Raw genomic sequence first — 24356 nt, 5'->3', positions numbered from 1 at the left:
TAATGTTCCCATTACTTTCCTAACTGCAGTCCGAGGCAAAATTGTGCCACACCACGGTGGGAGGGAATGAAAGGAGGAGGGCGGAAACTGGACAGAAAGGGAAATAGGAAGGTAGGGAGGGAAGAGAAGGAGGGAGGGGAGATGTGGAAAGGGAGGGAGGGAGCAAAACAAGAAGGCAATGAAAGAGAGAGGGAACGACAGAAAGGTTGAGGGGTGGGAGGAAAGGTGCAGGAAAAGGAGGTAGAGGGAAAAAGAAAAGAACAAGTTTTCTCTTGCAGAACAACGACTCCAGCATGTCTTGACCTTCTTGCTGCAGTGCTTGTGCATCGGTAGCTCAGTGTCTGTTCAAGCATTTAACTCAGAGGGCTCCTTCTTAATCTTTCACACAGCCTCACACTGCCAGGAGACCACAAAGTTCCACAAGTATTTCAATGAGGCTGCACAACAACATGCACCGAGGGTGAGACTTTCTTGCAGCTATCCCCAATCAGAGGTGAAAAGAATACAAGAAGTTGAAGCCATTCGACCCCTCATGTGTGTTCAGGCGTTGAGAACTACTGCAGCCCATCCTGTGTGTGTCACTCTCTCACTCAATCCCTATATCCTCTCATTCCCTGAGTGTCCAAACTTCTGCTACTCTCAGTGTTAAATTTGCTTAGTGACTGAACAATCAGTGTCTGAGGGGGAGAATTCTAAAATTCATAGCTTTCCATATAACATCCTCAGGTTTAGAAGTCTACAGACTGTGTTGGTGAATGGTACTAGTATGGATGGGTACTTGATTGACAGCCTGGACATGCTGGGCTGAATCGCCTGTTTCTGTATTTTTTTATTTTATTTTTTTATTTTATTTACAGCATGGTAACAGGCACTTCTGGCCCAACGAGTCCGCGCCGCCCCATTTTTTAAACCCAATTAACCTACCCGTACGTCTTTGCAATGTATGATTCTATGACTCTATAACACAACAATGCAGGGAAATGTCTTCTCTCACCAGTGAGTCTCAAACGAGGGGCACAGAATCAGGGTGAGGGGTCCATCGTTTGGGACTGAGATGAGGAGAAATTTCCTTTCGGGGAGGAATGCACATTTTTGCAATTCCCTACCTGGATCATCAGTCACCGAGTCTAGTCAGGAAGAATCTCAGAGGAAGGATGTGGAGGCTTTGGAGAGGGTACAGAAGAGGTTTACCAGCATGCTGCCTGTTAGTGGGCATGTGCTATGAGGAGAGGATGGACAAACTTGGGTTGTTTTTTTTCTGGAGAGGTGGAGGCTGAGGGGAGACTGATAGAAAGTTTATAAGATTATGAGAGGCTTAGATAGATAGCCGTTGTCTTTTTCCCAGGGTCCAAGTGTCTAATACAAGACGGCGTGCATTTAAGGTGAGAGGGGTAAGTTCAAAGGAGATGTGCGGGCCAAGTTTTTTTACACAGAGAGCGGTGGGTGCCTGGATGCACTGCCAGGGGTGGTGGTGGAGGCAGATTCGATAGAGGTGGTTAAGGGGTTCTTAGATAGGCACATGAATGTGCAGAGAATGGACGGATATGGACTTCTGTATTTAGAAGGGACTAGTTTAGTTAGGCTTTTAATTACTAGTGTAATTAGTTAGTTCGGCACAACATCGTGGCCTGAAGGGCCTGTTGCTGTGCCGTTCTATGTTCTATGAATCAGACGATATAGGCATCAGGCAGGACAGTGGAGCTGAAGTAGTACTTTGCTGAAATCTTAGCAAGTAAGCTTTATGTTCTTTTACCACTCTTGTACCTTTTAATGGAAATATCCTATGTAAACTTGTCATGTTGTAATTCAAACTTCTGACCAGTGTTATACAGCAGGGAAACAGGCCCTTCGGCCCAACTGGTCCATGCCAACCAAGTTGCCCCATCCAAGCTAGTCCCATTTGCCAGCATTTGGCCCATAACCTTCTAAACCTTCCTATCCATGTACCTGTCCAACTGTCTTTGAAAGTTATTGTACCTGCCTCAACCACTTCCTCTGGCAGCTCATTCCACATACATACCACCCTTTGTGTAAAAAGTTGCTCCTCAAGTTCCTATTAAATCTTTCCCCTCTCACCTTAAACCTGTGCCCTCCAGTTCTTGATTCCCCAACTCTGGGAATAAAGACTGAGTGCATTCACCCTATCTATGCCGCTCATGGTGCTGTGTTACTTTGGTTCTGTGTTCCCAGAGAAACCTGCAAGTCCAGATCGATTCCAACTGTAAATAACAAGATGTTGCCAGACTCGTTGCAAGCTGCTCTCCGCATATCCACTCATTACTTTTCTTACAATCGTTCTACTCTTTTAAATCTAAAATCTATGTCTCTAAGAATACACTTTATTCTGCATTCTGTTATTATTTTACCTTGTACTACCTCGATGCACTGTCTAATGAATTGACCTGTATGATCGGCATGCAAGACAAGTTTTTCACTGTACCTTGGTACAAGTGACAATAATAAACCAAAACCAAAATCAAAATCCTTCACCATGCAAACTGTGGGACAATTAAATGTCAATTGATGGCAAACAATGATTAGCATCAAACATGTTACGCAAGAACTTGCATTTACTCAATATCTTCAAAATAGTAACATGTTCCAAGACAAAACAAAATTTGACACTGAGGTGCACAAGGAGGCATCAGGAGAGATGGCCAACAGCTTAGTGTTAAGAAGCATCTTAAAGGTGGGAGGAGAGGTGGAGGCATGGACAGAGTGGGGGAACAATCCACGGCTGAGGAGGTTGAAGGGATAGGAGTGATGAGACCTGGGAATGCTAAAAAGGCCATGGCCTGGAGATAAGGTAAAATATCTTTATTAGTGACATGTACATCGAAACACACAGTGAAATGCATCTTCTGTGTAGAGTGTTCTGGGGCCAGCCCGCAAGTGTCGCCACGCTTCCGGCGCCAACATAGTATGCCCACAACTTCCTAACCTGTACATCTTTGGAATGTGGGAGGAAACCGGAGCACCCGGAGGAAACCCATGCAGACACGGGGAGAACGTACAAACTCCTTACAGACAGTGGCCGGAATTGAAACCGGGTCGCTCATGCTGTAAAGCGTTAAGCTAACCGTTACACTACCGTGCCTGCCCAGAGGAAACCCACGCAGACACAGGGAGAACGTACAAACTCCTTGAAGACAGTGGCGGGAATTGAACCCGGGTCACTAGTGCTGTGATAGCGTTACGCTAACTGCTACACTACCGTGCCGCCTGGTGGAGAATGGCAGAGAGCTGAAAGGTAAGATGAGGTCACAGATGTAACACTATCACTGCAGCACTATTTATACACTGCCCTAGGTTACTTCACAGATGTACAATCATGGTAAAATAAAATCCCTTGTATAATTTCTTAGCTGTCCTTGATCTGAGTATGTAGATAATTGAAGATGCGTACACACCTCTCCTTCAAAACCTGCCCGAGTTCAACAATGTCGAAACATCTGGAGTGAACTGGAGTCAGCGTTTTCTTAAATGCAGCAAGCCAAAGGAGTAAGTCCATTACAGGAATGCAAAGCCAAGAGATTTGATCTTCAGTCAGGGCTCTGCTTTGACACAAGTTTCCAAGCTTAATTGAAGCTGAATGACACAGCTGGACAGCACTGGCCTTGCACCTCTGCCCTGGGGTGAGTGTCTTCTCTGTGCTACTGTATGTGTCCAAGGGAATGCAGCATACTCAGCCTGTGAACTCCATTTGTTCTGCATTCAGGTGTCAGAACAGTTGGGGAGAGGGAAAAGCTGGTCTTAAAAAAATTACAAAAAAAAAGTTTAATTGATGGTGCCCGTGGAAGAAATAAAGTACTGTACCACAGGCTGCTGGTGAGAACTTCCAGATCCCTTCATTACTGAATTCCAGGCCTGTTGCAACCAGCGATGCCAGGTAGGTGATGTGACGGGGGGCATGGCATTTGTCCTTGATGCAACCACTCATCTCTTCGGTGCTGACTGTGGGGGAAGAGTAATCTTCCTCGGGCAGTCCCTCCGGATCGAGGATAGCTTGCTTTCACTCTGGTTCTGTGGATCCTGAGGCAATGTGGGAACTGCAGACTCTTCCCCAGATGGGGTAGGAGGGGTTGGTTTATTGGTTTATTATTGTCACATGTACCAAGGTACAGTGAAGAACCTTGCTTTGCTTGCCATCCAGACAGATCATTTCATCACATCAGTGCATTAAGGTAGTACAAGGTAAAATAATAACAGAATTCAGAATATAGTGTTACAGTTACAGAGAAAGTGCAGTGCAGGCAGACAATAAGGTGCAAGGCCATAATGAGGAAGATTCTGCGGTCAAGGGTCCATCGATAGAGGACCGTTCAATGGTCTTATAACAGCGGGATAGAAGCTGTCCGTGAGCCTGGTGGTACGTGCCTTCAGGCTTTTGTATCTTCTGCCCGATGGGAGAGGGGAGGAGAGAATGTCCTGGGTTGGTGGGGTCTCTGATTATGTTGGCTGCCTTACCGAGGCAGCCAGAAGTGTAGATGGAGTCCATGGACGGGAGGCTGGTTTCCATGATATGCTTACATAAGTACATCGAGGCAGTACAAAGGGAATAAAAAGAGCAGAATGCAGTATAAAGTGTCACAGCTGCTGAGAAAGTGCAGCGCAGGCAGACAATGAGGTGCAATGGCCGTGACGAAGTAGATGGTGAGGTCAAGAGTCCATCTTATCGCACTAGGTTGCTAGTTTGTGTGGTGGTCCTCACAGGTGTATTACAAGATCATAAATGAGTGATAATAGAATGATTTCAAGCAGTCCTTTTAAACTAACATTGATATAACTCAGAACTCTGAAAAGGAAGTTTGATTTCATGGCTTCAGCGTGGATACGGAGGAGAAATTAGTGGAGGCGACGGAGATTATTCGACCACTGGGCATCTCCGAACATGCTGCTGATTGGTGTTCTAAATGCTGTTCATCTCTTCTTATTTGTCATATTTTACTACCCCAGGTGCCAGCTGTGGCTCGGTCAGTAATCTTCTTGTCTCTGAATCACCAGGTCCTGAGTTCATAGAGCATAGAACAGTACAGCATGGGAACAGGCCTTTCAGCCCACAATACCTGTGCCAAACATAATGCCAAACTAAACTAAGCTCCAGACAATTCCTTTCCTCCTACAGATGCTGGAGCAACACACAGCAGAGGAACCCATGTGTGTTGCTCCAGATGCCATCATCTGCAGTCTCCTGTGCCTCCGTTAAACTAAATTTCTTCTGCCTGCACGTGATCCATATCCCTCCATTTTCTGCATATTCATGTGCCTTAACAGCCTCTCAAATGCCACTAATGTATCTGCTTCCACCACCACCCCTGGCAGCCGTTTCCAGGCACCCACCGCTTACTGTGTAAAAAAACTTGCCCCGCACATCTCCTTTATACATTCTCCTCTCACCTTAAACGCACGTCCGTAACCGTGATCTGCCAATCGCTTCAACTCCCCCTCCCACACTATCACTGATATGCCAGTCCTCAGCCTCCTCCACTGCCCGGAGAAGTCCAAGTGCAAACTGGAGGAACAGCACCTCATTTTCCATCTTGGAACCTTGCAGCCTAACGGCATGAATATTGAATTCTCCCACTTTTAATCCCCACAGCCCTCCCCCCACACCACTCCCCCCCAAACATGCCTCTTCTTTTCTTCCCTTTCCTAGCCTACCTCTCTTTTTTTCTACCCCCCTTTTCTCTCCTTACCTTTGACCCATCCCCCGGTGGATCTGCTCTCCCCTCCTCCCTCACACCTGCCTGTCACTGTCTCTTACCTGCATCTTCCTATCACCACCTTGTGCCCACTCCGCCACCCCTCTTTTGTCCACCTATCACTGCTCTACTTTTCCCTCCTATATATTGGGCTTCCCCTTTTCCTATCTTCAGTCCTGAAGAAGGGTCCTGACCCAAAACGTTGACCGCCTGCTTTTCTCCACGGATGCTGCCTGGCCTGCTGAGTTCCTCCAGCATCATCGTGTTTTTCATCTGGATTCCAGCATCTGCAGTCCTCTGTTTCTCTTAAATGCATGTCCTCTGGAATTTGACATTTCTACCTTGGGAAGTACATTCTTTAAGTTCAAATCCCACCTGGAAGATTTGGCTACAAAAACCAAAACAGACACTCTAGTGCAGTACTAAGACCCTGCCCTCACTTGGAGAAGATGTCAAATCAAGGAATGATTCCCAGGGAACACAGTCATTCTCAGCTAGTAAACTCCATTAGTTCTGCATTCAGGTATAGGAACAATTAGGGAAGACATTGAAAGTAAACTTAAAAAACTACATGATATACTGTTCTGGTCACCTAGCTAGAGGAAGGACGGCGTTAAGCTGGTAAAGGTGCAGAGAAGGATGTTACCAGGAAATGAAGGGCTTGTGTTAATAGGATGGAGACTGGATAAGCTGGGACTGTTTTCCCTGGAGCACATAAGGTGGAGGGGTGACCTGATAGAGGTCTATTAAATACATGAGAAGGGAACAAAATTAAAGGTGACCTGAAGGACATTTTATCACACGGAGGGAGGTGCTATGTGGAACGAACTGCCAGAGGAAGTGGTAGAGATGGGTACAATTAAAACATTCAAAAGACATTTGGACAGATACATGGATAGGAAGGGTTTGGAGGGATATGGGCCCAAACGCCAGGTAAATGGGACTAGAGTAGCTGGGCAACTTGCTTGGCACAGATGAGTTTGGGCTGAAGGGCCTGTTTCCGTTGTTATAACTCTATGACTATGAATTAATAGAGAGTGGCCGGGAATATGGGAAGCAGAAATAATAGTGTCACAAGTCACAGCCCAGATCCACTACTCTGCCGAATTTCATTGCAGAGAAGTTTATCACTGTTGTGGTGATGGATATTCTTCACACGACAGACTAACACAAACGACTTGAGGTCATGTCTATGGGAGCTTGCTGCGGACAAATTAAATTCCTGCATTCCCTTTACTTCAATGGTGACGACAACGCAGAAAACTTCACTGGACTGTGGGATGTCCTGAGGTCACACAGGGCACCAGAGAAGACCAACGCTTCTCTACCTTGAGATCAACTTGACATTAATTGAAAGATTTCTTCATGCCCTCTCAGAGACGCAGAGGAGAAAGGTATATAAGAATCTGCTAATAAGGTGAGGTGAAGAGGGCTGGGGGAGGCTCAAAGATCACCAGCTCAGACCAACTGGACCAAATGGCCTGGTCTTGTACAGAACATTCTGGAAGGCCCACCTAAACAGCGATACAACAGAAATTGCGGATTTTTGGAATATCAGGTCTCTGCCACAACAGGCTGGACCCAGCTGACCCACCTGTACTCTACAGGATCATCTGACCTCCTGGGTTGCTCCTCAGTCCCTGAACTTCTGAGAAGGTGGTCTTCAAGCTTCCCTTCCAGTGATTCTGTCTACACTTCCCGCTGCCTCAGGAAAGCATTCATATAATCAAGGACCCCTCCCACCCCAGTCATTCTATCTTCAATCTCCTCCCATCGAGTAGAAGATACAAAAGCTTGAGAACACATACCACCAGGCTCAAGGACAGCTTCTATCCCACTGTTATAAGGCTCTTGAACAAACCTCTTATGCGATAAAGATGAATTCTTGGTCTCAGTCTACCTCATCGTGACCTTGCACCTTATTGTCTACCTGCACTGCACTTTCTCTGTAACTGTAACACTATATTGTGCATTTGATTATTGCTTTTCCCTTTGTACTACCTGAGGTACTTATGTTTGGAACGATCTGTCTGGATGGCATGTAAAACAAAGCTTTTCACTATAACTCAGGACATCTGACAATAATAAACCAATACCAACCAATTACCCTTGAGGTCTCAGAACATCCTCTCAGCCACTCCTCCGGTCAGCAGCCTCACTCTTGACCCCTCTGGGGTCTGCAGCCCCTCCGTCAGCCTCTCCCAAGGCTTGCAAACTGTCCAGCCAATCCCACTGCCTGGACTTGTCTTCAATGGACCCCGCAAACCAAACCAATTACACCCCCCCTCCCCCCATTAAGTTGGAGCAAATAAATCACAGTGCCCCAAGGAAGGGGCATTGAAACACAGATACAAGCCAATAGAAAATTTAAATGTTTTTAAAATGTTTAAAAACTGTTTAAGCTGGTTTACCACCCAGAAGTGCACATGCCAACTGACCTTCACAAAGCACCACGGTTAATGAAAGTCAATATTGCTTTTCTGCAATTTTGACTGCGTTGCCCACAACTCAGCTGCAATTTTTGAAAGTCTATCCCTCACTTTGGGTGGGGGCTGAATGTTTTTTGTAATTCTGAAATTAGATATATCATAACCATTGCAAAACCTGAGTGTACAATTAGCAGGTCAACAATGACAGTTGATGAATTGCCCCCTTAATCCATCAAGGTAGTGTAAGCACACAGAGAGGGAGAATGATAGGAGTTCAGTCCAGTCCAGAAAGGGGGCCTCACCTGTAGGGTCCTGGTGATCTATGTGAACCCAAGAGGAGAGAGAAATTGCCTCCATCCAGTGCTAAAGGCAGGGTGCACCAGCCTCAGGAGACCAGTGGCATCCCAACGTCCCCGTGTTCTGAGAATACTGTGCAGAGTATTTGTATTGAAGCAACGAGTCTCACTGGTAGTTTTCTCATAGAGCTGTATATGGCCACAAGTGACCTTAACCACATTGGCACAGAATCCTAGCCAAGCAGATTGCTCTGATTGTCACTATCTTTTCCAAGACCATTGTGTCCGGGGGGGTCTTTCGGGGAGACCTCATGAACGCTTGAGGCCTTACCTAACCAAAGGCTCCGCAGGAAGTGAATATGTTCTCTACAGAACATATCTCAGAATCAAATGGCCACATTCAAGTTTCACGCAACGATACAGCAAAGGAAGCCACCATTTGATTGTTCTTCCCTATGGCACAGAAGGAGGCCATTTGGCCATTATATCTATACCCGGCTCTCTCAGCAATCTCATCAGTCCCATTCACACACTTATTCCCTCCCACATCCCCATCGATGACTCCCAGATTCTACCACTCACCTACACACCAGGGACAATCTACAGCAGTCAATTAACCCTTTAATTAGTACACCTTTGGAATGTGGTAGGAAACCAGAGCAGCGAGGGGAAAGCCACACAGTCACGGGGAGAACATGCAAACTACAGGATTGAACCTGGGTCACTGGAGCTGTGGGGAAGCAGCACTACCTACTATGCCGTCCATGTGGCCCATTTTGCCGATACCAACTCTTTGAAAGAACATCTCCAATTGCTCTATTCCTTACTGCTCTTTCCCCACTGTCCTGCAAACACTTCATCTTCAAGTATTTATCCAATTCCCTTGTGAAAGTACACCAGTCGATCAGCTTGCAGTGCCCTTACAGGCAGCATGCTCCACAGCACAGCTTAATCATGTTTTGTCAGCTGCTTATCAAGCACATCGTATTATGGAATGTTCTCGTTCAATTATATTAACGGTGCACTACAAGGGCATGTTGTATTGATTTTATGACCATCCTTGTTTACAGTGGGAGAGAACCTGGTGTCCCTTCTCAGACCAATCAGCTTCCCAAGGAGCCTCAGTTACGTTGGTGGGTGAGCCATCAACTCGCTGAGTTCACAGGAAAGGTCGTGTTTACTTTGAAGTATCTGAATAAATTAAAACCACCAGTTTCAGATTTTTTAACACCACTCTCAACGGTTATGTCATTACATTTTTATTATGCACGGCACTATAACTGGACAGTACTTACTAAATGGTACAATATCATGGAGCAGGGAGGCAAAATTCACTGCCAGACCAGTCCCTCTGAAGTCAACATAACTGACTTTGGAAGCAGAGTTGGGCACACAGGGTGCTGTCAGACTGTAGAGTCACAGAGTCATACAGCACAGAAACAGGCCTTTCGGCCCTACTGGTCCATGCCGACCAAGATTCCTCGTCGAAGCTCTTTTCATTTTCCCACGTTTGGCCCATATGCCTCTAAACCAAAGAGACCTGGAGCAGATCAGCCATGAACGGCAGGGCAGGCTGAGGGACCGAGTGGTCTTCTCCTGCTCCTATTTTCCCACGTTCTTATGTTGTCCCAGAGCAAACCTGGGGTGTTTGTTAACCCCAAGACTAGTAAATGCCCCAAACTACCCAAGAAAACCAAAGACAGAGACACAAGAGATTCTGCAGATGCTGAAATCTGGAGCAACGCTCACAAAGTGCTGGAGGAACTCATAAGGTCAGGCAGCATCTGTGGAGGGAAATAAACAATCGATGTTTTGGTCGAGACCCTTCATCAGGACAGTTTCATCAGAAGAGTAAAGTCTTGATTCACCTGTCCTGACATAGGATTGCAGGGTCACCTAGTTGCCGAATAACCAGCTGAAGAGTCGCACTTAATGCTCTATTATCTGTTCCTGGTGGCTGTTTAACGTCCCACTCTCTCTCTCTCCTGGGATGCTTAATGTCCCATTATCTTCCTCCATCACAATTGGTTATTTTAAAGGATTCTGTCAGCTGGACAAACTGTCATGCATTGCAATTTTGAGGTTGGTAAACAGAGGAAACATAAGATTAGTGGAAAGATTAAATTGCTGCAAGTCGTTGTACAGATTGATTAGTATTGTATCTTTGTTTCTGAATACTAATCCAGATCTACCAGTCATAAAATAGGTGGGAATTGACAGCACAATATGCAGTGACTTGAACTGCAGCAAGCTCACAGGTTTGCCACTGAATGTGTAAAACTGACACTGTTTTAAGTTGTTATTGTGAAAACTGTCATCTCAGCCCTGCAACCTCATCTGACAATGAGCACAGTGGGAGCCTTGTCTTGCGAAAGAGAGACAGACACAAGCAAAAAGAAATTTTTATTTGATAGAGAAAATATTTGCATAAATCACTCAGGCTTTGTCTTAGACCTCTGATCAAAGTCAGGTAGTTAGTCTGAAACTGTGATCACCTACCTTCCATCAGCTATGGCTTCACGCTACAGGGAAATGAAATGTAGCCACATTCACAGCCTAAAGCCTGCCTAATTTGCGTTAAAATGCCCACAACAAGTGAAAGATTTAGACCGGGGTTAATCCCTTTACGAAAAGAGCATTTAAACCTTGTCTGCTGATACATGGATGTAAAAACTGCCAAGGCAATACTTTGAAGAAAAGCAGAAGAGTTTGGGCAATATTTATAAATAGAGTTGGACGGAACAGAAAGTGGATCTTCAGCCAATCACGTCCAGCCAACCATCTGTTCCAACCCCATTTACCAGCACGTGGTCCATGGCCTTCAATGACTTTGCGATTCAAGTATTGCCTCAATATTTCTCATATGTTGTGAGTCTCCCTTCCTCCCCTTCAGGCAGAGCATTCCAGATTCCAACCACTATCTGGACGAAAAAGTTCTTCCCCGGATCTCCTCTAAATCCCCTTACCTTATATCTCTGGCCTCTGGTTTTGGAGACCTCCGTTGTGGGGAAACATTTGTCCCTATCAGCGTTATCTGTGACCATTATAAGTCTGTTGACTTCAATCGTGTCCCCCTTCAGCCTCCACACCTCCAAGGAAAAGAAACCCAGCTTAGTCAGTCATATCGCACAGAAACAGGCCCTTCGGCCCATCATGTCTATGCTGACCACTATGTAACCATCTGTACTAATCCCATTTATCAGCACTTGGTCCATATCTTCTCTGCCAGGCGATTCAAGTGCTCATCCACATACTTCTCAAATGTTGTGCGTCTCTGATTCCACCACCCTTCAAGCAGTGAGTTCCACATTCCAATCAGCCTCCGGGTGAAAAAGTCTCCCTCAAATCCCCCCTAAAACTCTTACCCCCTTACTTTAAACCTATGCCCTCTGGTTATGGGAAAAAGTTGTACCATAATCTGTGGAGGGAAATGGACAGTCAACGTTTCGGATTGAGACCCTTCATCTGGACTGGATCATCTGTAGATGATGGGTCTTGCCCGAAAATGATGGTCCACTTCCCTCCACAGATGCTCCCTGACCCACAGAGTTCCTCCAGCAGCTCGTTTTATGCTCCAGATCCCAGCATCTGCAGTCTCGATTATACCATAATCTCCCTGCTCTTGCTCTTATAAAGAACATAGAACAGTACAGCACAGGAACAGGCCCTTCAGCCCACGATGGCTGTGCCATACATGATACCAAGTTAAACTAAATCTCTTCTGCTCGAACATGATCCATATCCCTCCATTCCCTGCATGTTCATGTGTCTATCTAAAAGCCTTTTAAACACAACTATTATATCTGTTTCCACCACCACCGCTGGCAGCACATTCCAGGCACCCACCGCTCCCTGTGTAAAAAACCTGCCCTGCACATCTCCTTTAAACCTTCCCCCCCTCACCTTTAAATGCACGTCCTCCAGTATTTGACATTTCTACCCTGAGAAAAAGACTCTGTCCACTCTATCTATGCCTCTCACTATTAATATATCAGACCCCACGGAGTACTGTGCTCAGTTCTGGTCGGCTCACTACAGCAAGGATGTGGAAGCCATAGAAAGGGTGCAGAGGAAATTTACAAGGATGCTGCCTGGAATGCGGAGCACGCCCTATGAAAGCAGGTTGAGGGAACTCGGCCTTTTCTCCTTGGAGTGATGGAGGATGAGGGGGGACCTGATAGAGGTGTATAAGATGATGAGAGGCATTGATTGGGTGGATAGTCTGAGGCTTCTCCCCAGGGCTGAAATGGTGGCCACAAAAGGACACAGGTTTAAGGTGCTGGGGAGTAGGTACAGAGGAGATGTCAGGGATAAGTTTTTTACTCAGAGAGTGGTGAGTGCATGGAATGGGCTGCCAGCAACGGTGGTGGAGATGGATATGATGGGGTCTTTTAAGGGACTGTTGGATAGGTACATGGAGCTGATAAAAATAGAGGGTTATGGGTAAGCCTAGTAATTTCTAGGGTAGGGACATGTTTGGCACAGCTTTGTGGGCCGAAGGGCCTGAATTGTGCTGTAGGTTTTCTATGTTTCTATATCCCTCAATCAATATTACCAGAACTGATTAATCGGTGATAACAGCAGACTGTTTGTGGGATCTTGCTATGTACTGTTTTCTACATTACCGAAGTGAATTCAATTCACAACCATTTGACTGTGTGTAGAGCCATGTGGGATGTCCTGAGGTTGCGGAAGGTTATATGTTAATGCAAGTGATGGACATTACAGTGTGTGTTCTGCTGGATTAGCCAGAGCTCAGACTGAACACTAGGAAGGTTAAATTAAATTTTCAAAATAGCTGAATGGTTAGGATATCATCACTCACCAAAATCATCGCCAGAACAGCTGTAGTCAATTAAAAAAGGATAAGACCCAAGCCACAAAACATCACAGGATACAGAATAAAAATAAATAAAACCCAGGGTGAGTTCAGAGCAATAACCTCATCTTGTGACTGCACTGCACTCCAATTCTTCATTAAACCCACACAAACAGACCTGGAAATTGTTCCCATCTCAAGGAATGTTCTTTCACTGGGCAAGACCCAAACACTTGCAACCTTGATTACTTTTTACAATATAGAAGAAGGCCATTCTGCCCATCTTGGGTTCCAGCTGAACAAATCCATTCATCCTGTCCCCCTCTCGCCAGATTCCACCACTAGCCACATCTCCTCCCACCTCCCCCCTGCCATTCCCGCCTTCCACAGGAACCACCATCTCCGTGACCCTCTGGTCCATCCATCCCTCACCACCCAACCTTCTGTGACCCCTGTCACTTTCCCCTCTTACACCTCCTCCCTCACAACCATCCAGGGACCTAAAAAGCCCTTCCAGCTGAGGCAATGATTCCCATGCATCTCCTCCAACCTCATCTACTGCACTCAGTGCTCCCGATGTGGCCTCCTCTGCATCGGCGAGACCAAGTGCAACTGATTCGCAGAGCCCCTGTGCTCTGTCCACAACGGTCATCCCGAGCTCCGGCTGCATGCCACTTCAACTCCCCTTCCCATTCCCTCCTCCACTCCAACACAAACTGGAAGAACAACACCTCATATTCCGCTTGGGCAGTCTACAACCCAATGGCGTGGACATCGAATTTTCCAATTTCAGTCAAACCTTACCCGCTGTGTTCCCCACCTCCCACCACTGTCCTCCGATCCATCTCGGGGCTTCCCGTTTTTTGCTCCGTTTCCCGTAGACCCCTTCCCTGCCCTCTCCAGACCCTATCACCCATTTTTGTCCCACTCCCCTTCCTGGTTCCATCCACCTGTCACCCACATATTTTACCCACTGGATCTCCTTCCTCCCAACCAGGCCCCATCTGCCTTTTGTTTGTCTGCCTCAATCTGTCACCCACCTTTCACTGTCTCCCATCTCCATCCCTCCCCCTTCCCTGGCTCCAGCTACCCGTCATCCCATAGGAAGGATGTGATTAAGCTGGAGAGGGTGGATGAAAACATTCACAAGGAGTTGGAAGGAAAGATTGGAAAAACTGGGACAGTTTTCTCTGAAGCAAGGGAGGCAGAGCAGTGACCTCATAAAGGTTTATAAAATCATGAGGAGCATAGATGAAGTGAATAGCCACAGTCTTTTTCACAGCGGAGAACTAGAGGGCGCAGGTTTAAGGTGAGAGGGGAAAGATTTAAAGGGGACCTGAGGGGTAAGTTTTTCACACAGAAGGTGGTGGGTATGTGGAACGAGCTGCCAGAGGAAGTGGCAGAGGTGGGTACAATTACAATGCTTAAAAGACATTTGCACAGGTACATGGATAGGAAACACTCAGAGGGATATGGGCCAAACACGGGCAAATGGGACTAGCTTCGATGGGCATCTTGGTCAGCATGGACAAGTTAGGCTTAAGGGCCTGTTTTCATGCTGTACAACTCTATAACTCCATAACATTACATGAGTGACCACGCATCCTGGGTAAAATGCTTCTTTCTTTTTCATCTCTCACCCTGTTGTAGCCTTTATTTCAACAATGCAAAACTTTCTTGATTGCTATCTTTTAATCTCTGAACGTTTTCCAATATTACTCCCCACGCCTTAGCCATACACGAGAAGCAAGGAGACTAAGCAACGGCAGAAGAGTTGAGAATACACAGCGTCTGGTGTACCCAATAGTTCCATGGAAGCGTTTGGGAGAACTTGCAGGAGGGAAATATTGAGGGAAGCAGCGCTTCTGTCAATGCAAGCCTTGGAGCAGGCACGGTAGTGTAGTGGTTAGCATAACGCTATTACAGCGCCAGCGACCCAGGTTCAATTCCGGCCACTGTCTGTAAGGAGTTTGTATGTTCTCCCCGTGACTCCGTGGGTTTCCTCCGGATGCTCCGTTTTCCTTCCACATTCTAAAGATGTAGGGGTTAGGAAGTTGTGGGCATGCTATGTTGGCGCCGGAAGCGTGGCGACACTTGTGGGCTGCCCCCAGAACACTCTACGCAATGATGCACTTGACTGTGTGTTTCAATGTACATGTGACTAATAAGGATATCTTAACTAAGAGCGGGGAAATGTGACAGGACAACAGACAACCGTCTCTGTATTTTAGGAGTTTCCATAATCAACCCAATTAAAGCGGTGCACCTAGTATTCCGAAACCAAAGGGCGGACTGTGCTGAGATAAAATTCTGGGAATGATCAGGTCAGGCAGTGTATGTAGGGAGAGAAACAGAATTAATGTTTTGGGGTGAGGGGAATCGGGGAAAAGTTAGAAAGGAATTGCTGATTTCTGAATGGTCCATAAACCCATGAACACCACCTCGTTATTCCTCTTTTGCATTATTTAATTATTTTTGTGACTTTTATGTCTTTATGTCTTGCACTGTACTGCTGCCACAAAACAACAAATTTCACGACATATGTCAGTGATAATAAACCTGACTCTGACACTGATTCCGATTCAGAAAGAGGTTTAAAGTTATTGAGATCGGGAGAAGGAGCAGAGAGAATAGAAGGGATAATCTATGATAGGGTAGAGAAGAGGTGAGACTGGATGAAGCATGTGAAGATGGTGCTGGCTGAGAGACGGTAGTGATGGTGTCTCTGCAGGATGTGTCCACTGGGAAGAATGAGTGAAATCTGAGATACCAGAAAAAGAGGGAAAATCATTGGTGGAAAAATGAGGTACAAAACTGTAATGGCTGCTCATCTGAAACTGCTGAATTTGACATTGAACACTGAAGCCAAGTTGAACAAGTCGATTTTTCTCTTTTTCACTTTTTCTCTCTTTCCCAGTTCTGATGAAGGATCCTGGACCTGAAAGGTTAACTGTTTCTCTTTCCACAGATGCTGCCATCTTCTGCCATCAGGCAGAAGACACAAGAGCTTGAGAACACACACCACCAGGCTCAAGGACAGCTTTTATCCCACTGTTATAAGACACTTGAACACATCTCTTGGTACAATAAAGAACTCCTGATCTCTCATTCTACCTCATCATGGCCCTTGCACCTTATTGTCTGCCTGCACTGCACTTTCTCTGTAACTATAACATTATATTCTGCATTCTATTTTCTTTTCTTTTCGTACTACCTCGATGTACTTATGTATGGAATGATCTGTCTGGATGAAGGGCAAACAAAAACTCGGTGTCTCGGTACATGTGACAATAATAAACTAATTACCAACTTATCGTAAATGGCAAGACTCCCAACACAACCAGGTTGGGTCTGTGCTTGTCTGGCAACTTCCTGGTTTTACCAGTTACAAAACCCATACTCAATAATCTACACGTTCTGCCCTTTATTTTCCCTTTGATTAAGTCTAAAACGTGAGTCTGGTCAGTTCAGGTTTCTATATTGAAGTTATTGTGACTAAACATGACCAGTGCACTTCACTGACTTCATTACTACTGACAGCTTCATAGAACATAGAACATAGAACACTACAGCACAGTACAGGCCCTTTGGCCCACAATGTTGTGCTGACATTTTATCCTGCTCTAAGATCTATCTAACCCTTCCCTCCCACAAAGCCCCCTATTTCTCTATCATTCACGTGTCTATCTAAGAGTTTCTTAAATGTCCCTAATGTATCTGCCTCCACAACCTCTGCAGGCAGTGCGTTTCACGCACCCACCACTGTGTAAAAACTGACCCTTGACATCCCCCTTATATCTTCCTCCAATCACCTTAAAATTATGTCCCTTCGTGTCAGCCATTGTTGCCCTGGGAAAAGGTCTCTGACTGTCCACTCGATCTATGCCTCTTATTATCTTGTACACCTCTATCAAGTCACCTCTCATCCTCCTTCTCTCCAAAGAGAAAAGCCCGAGCTCACTCAACCTCTCATAAGATATGCTCTCCAATCCAGGCAACATCCTGGTAAATCTCCTCTGCACCCTCTCTAAAGCTTCCACATCCTTCCTATAATGAGGCGACCTGAACTGAACACAATTACCTTCTGGTCTGTCCCTGTGGCCAGGGTTAGGGTACATTCCCCATAGGTTCCTAATCCCTAGTGGAATAAGATGCAGAGCGTACAAAGTAATACATGGGAAACACGAGGAGCATAAAGTTATGCTTGGTTTATTCAAGATTCTTCTCATTCTATGCAATACACTGAGAATACATGAAGGAGCACCTATGTAATGGTGGTGTCACATTTACATATAGTGGAATGGATTTAAAGTGCTGAATGGCTTGCAATGCTTTTCTGAGTAACAATAATTGTCCTGCCTGTGCAATGCATGAGGTGACTCCTAATTTTCCCCTATCACTTCATGTCCTCTTTCTCTAACAGGTGTATCTTCAATTGTGTTCATTGACCTCTGCGACTCCCCCAAGGTGCTGGTCACAAGATATATTTCTGAAGCCCAAACTCCAGAGTTTTACAGCCGATGGCACACTTACTGTGAACACAGAGACGGTCGTAGTATTGGAAACGCAGCTGCCAGGGGCACACAGCAAGATTCCATGCGGGGCGTTCTGGTGAGGGATTTCACCAGTCACACCAAAGGTCGGGTGTGCTCTCCCTCTGACCGTCCGTCCGTTTTAAATCAGTCACCGTAATTATCAATATGAATGACGTCCCTTCCTGATGAGACTCCACCTCTTCTGAGAAATTTCAGGAACTTCACCATTTACCCTCAAACTTACTTTTCTGGTTTTCTGACTTTCCTCTCCCTTTCATTTTCCGATCCGCTTCGCTCTTAAATTTCAGTTCCACTCGCTACAAAATTATTCATTGATGCTTGTCCTGCTTGCTTGTCACATTTTATCTTTTCACTGTCTCCCTGCTACTTCTGCTTGTATCAAGCTTTTCCCCAGATCCTCAGACTGGAAGCTCTGAATTGATTCCAATATCGATGCAGTTTAAAACAAGATACTTCCAGAGTATCCTGTTTCCTGTTTGTATATATGGTGCAGGGGCAGTAAATACTTTTGTACTGCAGGATGGCACAAGGGGTCAACATATGAAGCATTCCTTACCTTACTGTGAGCTGGCTGTGTAGCCAGTCATGGTTTACAGACAGCACAGATCACTTATGGTCGAACAGACTATTCACATTTCCAATTATTTGCTAAAGCCAGTCTCTCATAAAATGCAACGAGGGTTTGGTTCCAACAACTTGAGAGAGATCACAGGCAAATGTGAAAGAAAACTTTGCAGCAATTCCATCCCTACTTCAGCCTTTCGTACTTGCTGTTAAATTCAGCTCTATTTCCCTTTTTAAAGCTCAACTTAGTTGCTAAATAAACAGAAGCTAAAAGCTAAGTTGAAAAAAAAATAAAGCTGTGGAAATTATTCTTACTCTGTTTATTGTTCACTTAATGTCAACCTTCCCGAAACGGATTGGACTAAAAGGTTTCCTTCTCAAAGGACAGCTTAGAGTCTGGGGTTCTTTCAGGCCATCCAAAGTTTTTCCGTGGGACTGTTTTTGAATGCCATCATCGCCAAACCCAACCAGTCCTCTTTAACCTTCTCCTACTGTAAGCCCCTGACATCTCTCCTCCTCTTCCCCAATTAATTAATCATTCCACCATGCCGCAACCCTGGAGTTAGGGTCGTTAAAACAGACCCTTTGACCCATCGTGTCTATGCTAACTGTCAAGTACCTATTTACCAGCACCCCAGTAATTCAAGTGATCATCCAAAGGCTGTGAGAGTCATTCCTGGGTAACAAATGGGGTCTGTTTTTACAGATGTCCATAAGTCAATTTTGTCCATAAGTCAGAAAGTACACAACAATCACTCTCTACAGTAATCGCACCTCAACAGTATTGTAATGAACGGCAAGAAAAGCATATAACACTGAGAAAAAAGAACAATTACTGAAAGTGGAGAGAGAGAAGAAACTAGTTCTGCCCTTTATAGGAATGAATGCAGGTACAAGATAAGATATCATATCTTTATTAGTCACATGTACATCGAAACACACAGTGAAATGCATCTTTCTGCGTAGTTCTGGGGGCAGCTCACAAGTGTCGCCACGCTTCTGGCGCCAACATAGCATGCCTGCAACTTCCTAACCCTTACATCTTTTTGGAATGTAGGAGGAAACCGGAGCACCCGGAAGAAGCCCATGTAGGCACGGGGAAAACATACAAACTCCTTACAGACAGGGGCCGGAATTGAACCCGGGTCGCTGGCGCCGTAAAGTGTTATGCTAACCGCTACACTACTGTGCCGTCCTTTTGTTGTACTTTTGAATTTAATCATATTATGGGAGCTCGTTCATACAGTATGTAGGAGTGTCCATAAGTCGGGCGTTTGTAACCCTGGGATGGTCTGTACTTGCCTCCACCACCCCCTCAGGCTGTGCGGTCCAGATTCCAACCATTCTCTGAGTTCTTCCTCAACTCCCCCTAAACCTCCTGCCTCTTTTATCTGTGAAGCGCACGTGGTCCTGAGTTGTAGCTTCAGCAAGTGGGCAGCTCGGTGTTATGTACACTTGGTGCTGCTCCTGGCGTACCCTTCTGCATCCCTCACTAGTCTGGGGTTGATCTCCTGGCTGCATTGAGGGAGTACCAGGCTGTGAAATCGCAGGTTGTAGTGATCTATATTTCTGCTGGTCCACCATGTCTCAGTTTTGAACTGGCAGATCCAATCACCTTTTCCTTTAAATCTCACCCCTACTGACCTTACTTCCTTGACTTGTAAGTTTGAGAAGCAGCTCCTGGCCTTCAGACCACCTGTGTTAGAACCAGGCAGCACGTTCCAGATTCTAGCTCCCTTCTGGATGAAAAAATTACTTTTCAAATCCCCTCCGACTGCCCTACCACTTGCTCGTAAACCTATGCCCTCTTGTCTTAGACACCTCTGCTACAGGGAGTCCCCTCTCTAAATCTCTCCATCTGGCAACCTCTCTTCATTAAAAACACTCCTTAAAACCTGCCTGTGACTGAGCTTCTGGTCATTTTATGAATGTTGCTTTTGGAATCAAGGCAGATGGATGGGGTTAAATCTGAGATGTGATCTGATTGACTGCAGAGCAGGCAAGAATCGCCTGTGACTTTATTTCATAGTAATTCAAGAGAAATACTTCAGGACACTTCTAAGGAACGGACGAATACAAAAGTTGGCAGCATTTATTGAACCCTCAACTTGGCCGATCATTCAAGATGATCACATTGCTTTGGAGCCTCTTTACTGCGCGATCTCCAAATCCTGTCTTGTGTATACACAATGACTGAATCTCTACGGCCCTGTGGAGTAGAGGATTCCAAAGATTTACACACCCTCTGAGTAGTTTCTCCACCTTATCCTGAGGTTATGACCTCTGGTTTTAGATTCTGCAGCCTGAGGCTTCAACCGGGTCACAGATATCAGTATAAGAGCAAGTGTTACAGAAGAGGTGCTGGCATTGGGAAGTGTTACCTCGCAAGCCATAAATTCCTGAGGTAAACCAATGACTTGCTGATCCCTCTCCAAAACAGGCCCTAAACGTGTCCACTACCCTCAGAGGGAATGTACCCATGATGGACAAGTACCACAGCCTGGTCTGGTGCCAGATGCTACCATCTGCTTCCACAACCACAGGCCATCTCCATCCATCCCCGTGGGTTACATTCGCACTTCTAAATCAGTAAGATGCGGAGATTCAAGGCCTGTCCGCAGGGGCACGATAGGCTGGGGTAACTGCACTGACAGATTGTGCACAAGTTATTAAACCAAGACCCCACCTGCTCTCTCACTTAGGTGTAAATACCTTATAATGAAACCTTATTTGCTATTAGGAGAGTATCAGTTACAAGGAGAGGTTGGACAAACTTGGATTGTTTTCTCTGAAGCGTCGGAGTCTGAGGGGTAATGCAATAGAAGTATATAAAATTCTGAGAGGGATATATCAGGTGGATAGTCTTTTTCCCAGGGTGGAATCGTCAAATACTAGTGGGCATAGTGTTAAGGTGAGAATGGGAAAGTTTAAGGGAGGCAAGTTTCATACACAGAGAGTGGTGAGTGCCCAGAATGTGCTGTGGTGGTAGTGGAAGCAGATACAATAGGAAACGTCTAAGAGACTTTTAGACAGGCAGATAAACAGGTAGGGAATGGAGGGATACAGACCGTGTGCAGGCAGATGGGATTAGGTTTGGTTGGCATCATGGTTAGCACAGACATTGTGGGCCAAAGGCCCTATTCCTGTGCTGTACTGTTCTATGTTTTAAAATGAGCAGGAGAGTTATTCCTTTTCGTTCTGGCCGATTTCATCCCTCATTCAAAATCATTGAATTAAATTATTTCACCTTTACCACACTGGTGTCTGAGAGAGCTTGCTATTTGCAAGTTAGTCACATTTTCTACAATTCAATAACTGCACGAGATTGGCTGTGAAGTCCATTGTGAAAGGCACTATAGAAATGCAAACCTTTTCTTCCTGTTTTTTTTTGTCTTAATCCAAATTTAACTGTGTGTGTTGCTTCCTAGAACACTGAGGCTCAAAAGCTATCGCATTTCCAGCACTGGCTGTCAGATACCTCTCATCCACCGTACAATTTGTCACTCGAATCACACAGCAGCATGCATGCTCCCTGAAGACCCACAGCTGTTGTTGTGCTCTGCAGATTTCCATCCATTCCTGTCACTCAAGCACCTCGATGACCTCACTGCCTGACCTCGCCTCTGCACTGATTTGTTACATGCTGACATCTGACCTTTCTAATAAACTGCAGCAATTCAAAATAAGTAGGTCCTTTTATTTCCTCTCGCTTGATTTAAGGCAGTGGAGCCGGCCTGAAGCTAGGTCGGAATTCCGTTTCTCAATGCAGTTTTTTTCCGTGGCATTGAGCAGTCCACAGCGTGCTCAAGACGGAGATAGAGAGGGAGGGAGGGACGGAGAGAAAAGGAAGGAACGAGGGTGATAAAGAGGGAGTGAGAGTAGGAGAGAGAGGGAGAGAGGGAAAGAATAAGAGAGAGACTGACAGATACGCAGAGAAGAAATTCACCGGAAGAGGGAAAGAGACATTAAGAAGGGGAAGAAGAGGGGGAGTGAGAAAGGGAAAGAGAGAAAGACGGAGCAGGGAGGAGAGAGAGGGGTGGGGGAGGGCATCTGTATTAAAGGGTTTACTTAAAGTGATGACTTAAATGGATGAAGTGTCACTGTTACCTGTGGCACTGTTGGGAATCATATAAAGTTCTGGAAGCTGGAATCGTCTGGGCTGAGCAGTAAAGGTCAGACACTGGAAGCAGGAAAAAAGCAGATGCAACTTACTTCACTGAATCTATATTCCATTTTGTCAACCCTCGACTTCTCAGATTCACCGATATTATGGAATCTTGCCCTCAGTTGGCATAAAAACCCCTCACCAAAAATCTGCCAATGTTAAATTATTTAAGGAGCAATTTTGCAGAATTACACACACACACAACTTACTATCATACTGACTGAGTTGACAGCTGTTCATGAATGTCCTGGAGTCTCCAGGAACTGATGATTAAACTCTGCAGGATACCACAGAAAAACCCAGAAAAGAAATCATACTAGCATTGTCTTACGAGGATAGGTTGAGTGAGCTAGGGCTTTTCTCTTTGGAGAGGAGGAGGATGAGAGGTGACTTGATAGAGGTGTACAAGATGATGAGGCATAGATTGAGTGGACAGTCAGAGACTTTTTCCCAGGGCAACAATGGCTAACACGAGGGGGCATAATTTTAAGGTGATTGGAGGAAGGTATAAGGGAGATGTCAGGGGTAAGTTCTTTACACAGAGAGTGGTGGGTGCGTGGAACGCACTGCCAGCAGAGGTTGTGGGGGCAGATACATTCGGGGCATTTAAGAGACTTTTAGATAGACATATGAATGATAGAGAAATGGAGAGCTATGTGGGAGGGAAGGGGTAGATAGATCTTAGAGCAGGATAAGATGTCAGCACAACATTGTGGGCCGAAGGTCTTGTATTGTGCTGTAATGTTCTATGTTCTATGTGCAAGAAAACAAAATAATTTCTTTTGTATGTTTTTTTATGACTTTCAAAATAAAAATGTGTTTGCCTGACAGTCTATTCAGGTAATAAAGATTTGTCTTTCTATTTCGGCACAGGAAGGTTCGCATCATGCCTGACATCAGACTCCCAGAACAGGCACTGCACCCTAAACCAACACAGCAAGAGATTTCTCAGAGGAAACACTTCAAGGATGCTGTCAAAGCCTGTTCGGTAAAATGGAACATCCTCACTGATCTGTGGGAATATCAGGGAAGTTACTGAGAATGCAGAAGAGGTTCACCAGGACGTTGCCTGGATTGGAAATGGTAGCGTTAGCTATAAGGAGAGGTTGGATAAACTTTGACAGTATTCGCTGTAGTGTCGAAGGCTGAGGGAAAATTATGAGAGGGATAGATAGGGTAGACGGTCAGACTCATTTTCCCAGGGTGGAAATGTCAAATACAAGACAGCGTGGGTTTAGAGTGAGAAGGGGAGGGTTTAAAGGAGATGTGTGGAGCAAGTTTTGTTACACAGAGAGTGGTGGGTGCCTGGAACGGGCTGCCAGAGGTGGTGGTGAAAGCAGATACAGCATCAATGTTTAAGAGGCACTTAGACAGACACATGAATTTGCAGAGAATGGAGGGATATGGACCACGTGCAGGTAGATGGAATGAGTTTAGTCCAGCATCATGATTGGCACTGACATGGTGGGCCGAAGGGCCTGTTCCTGTGCTGTTCTATGTTCCAATGTTAAATCTCTACGATGGGAGCCCACAGGCGGGATTCACAAACGGCAGACAGGGTGCACCAACGATCCACCTGCCTGCCGTGTTGAGCCCTCCTGACCCAGCTGGGAAGGAGTTTGTGGGTCCCACACTGCCCTCATCGACCACCTCAGAACCCACAGGAGTGGGACCGAGTTACCCTCCCTCCCACGGGACCGGTTACGATGAGAAGGACGGAAGGGGGTAAGAAAATGAGAGACAGAAGCAAGAGGAAAGACATAGCAGCATTCAAAAAAATCCTTCCTGTTCTTTTCTGGAATAATGTAATGAGATATGTATAGAA

At 45.6% G+C, this 24356-nt stretch overlaps 1 protein-coding gene across 5 annotated transcripts in view; it reads right to left on the bottom strand.

Annotated features, from left to right (window-relative positions):
- The window catches only part of bmpr1ba (bone morphogenetic protein receptor, type IBa), a 506418-nt gene that overhangs the window by 160619 nt on the left and 321443 nt on the right, over positions 1-24356 (bottom strand). Inside the window, exon 1 of one of the 5 annotated variants that reach the window (XM_052035141.1) lies at positions 11394-11496. The exons of the other annotated variants lie outside the window; for them this stretch is intronic. The gene's annotated coding sequence lies outside the window, so the exon portion shown is untranslated. Of the gene's footprint in view, positions 1-11393; positions 11497-24356 lie in introns of those variants that run through there. 5 annotated transcript variants of the gene reach the window in all.

Source organism: Pristis pectinata, chromosome 2 (assembly GCF_009764475.1).
Source record: "Pristis pectinata isolate sPriPec2 chromosome 2, sPriPec2.1.pri, whole genome shotgun sequence".
Lineage (NCBI taxonomy): Eukaryota > Metazoa > Chordata > Chondrichthyes > Rhinopristiformes > Pristidae > Pristis > Pristis pectinata.
The sequence above is the reverse complement of the archived record's forward strand: the minus strand, read 5'-3'. Positions and strand labels throughout refer to the sequence as shown.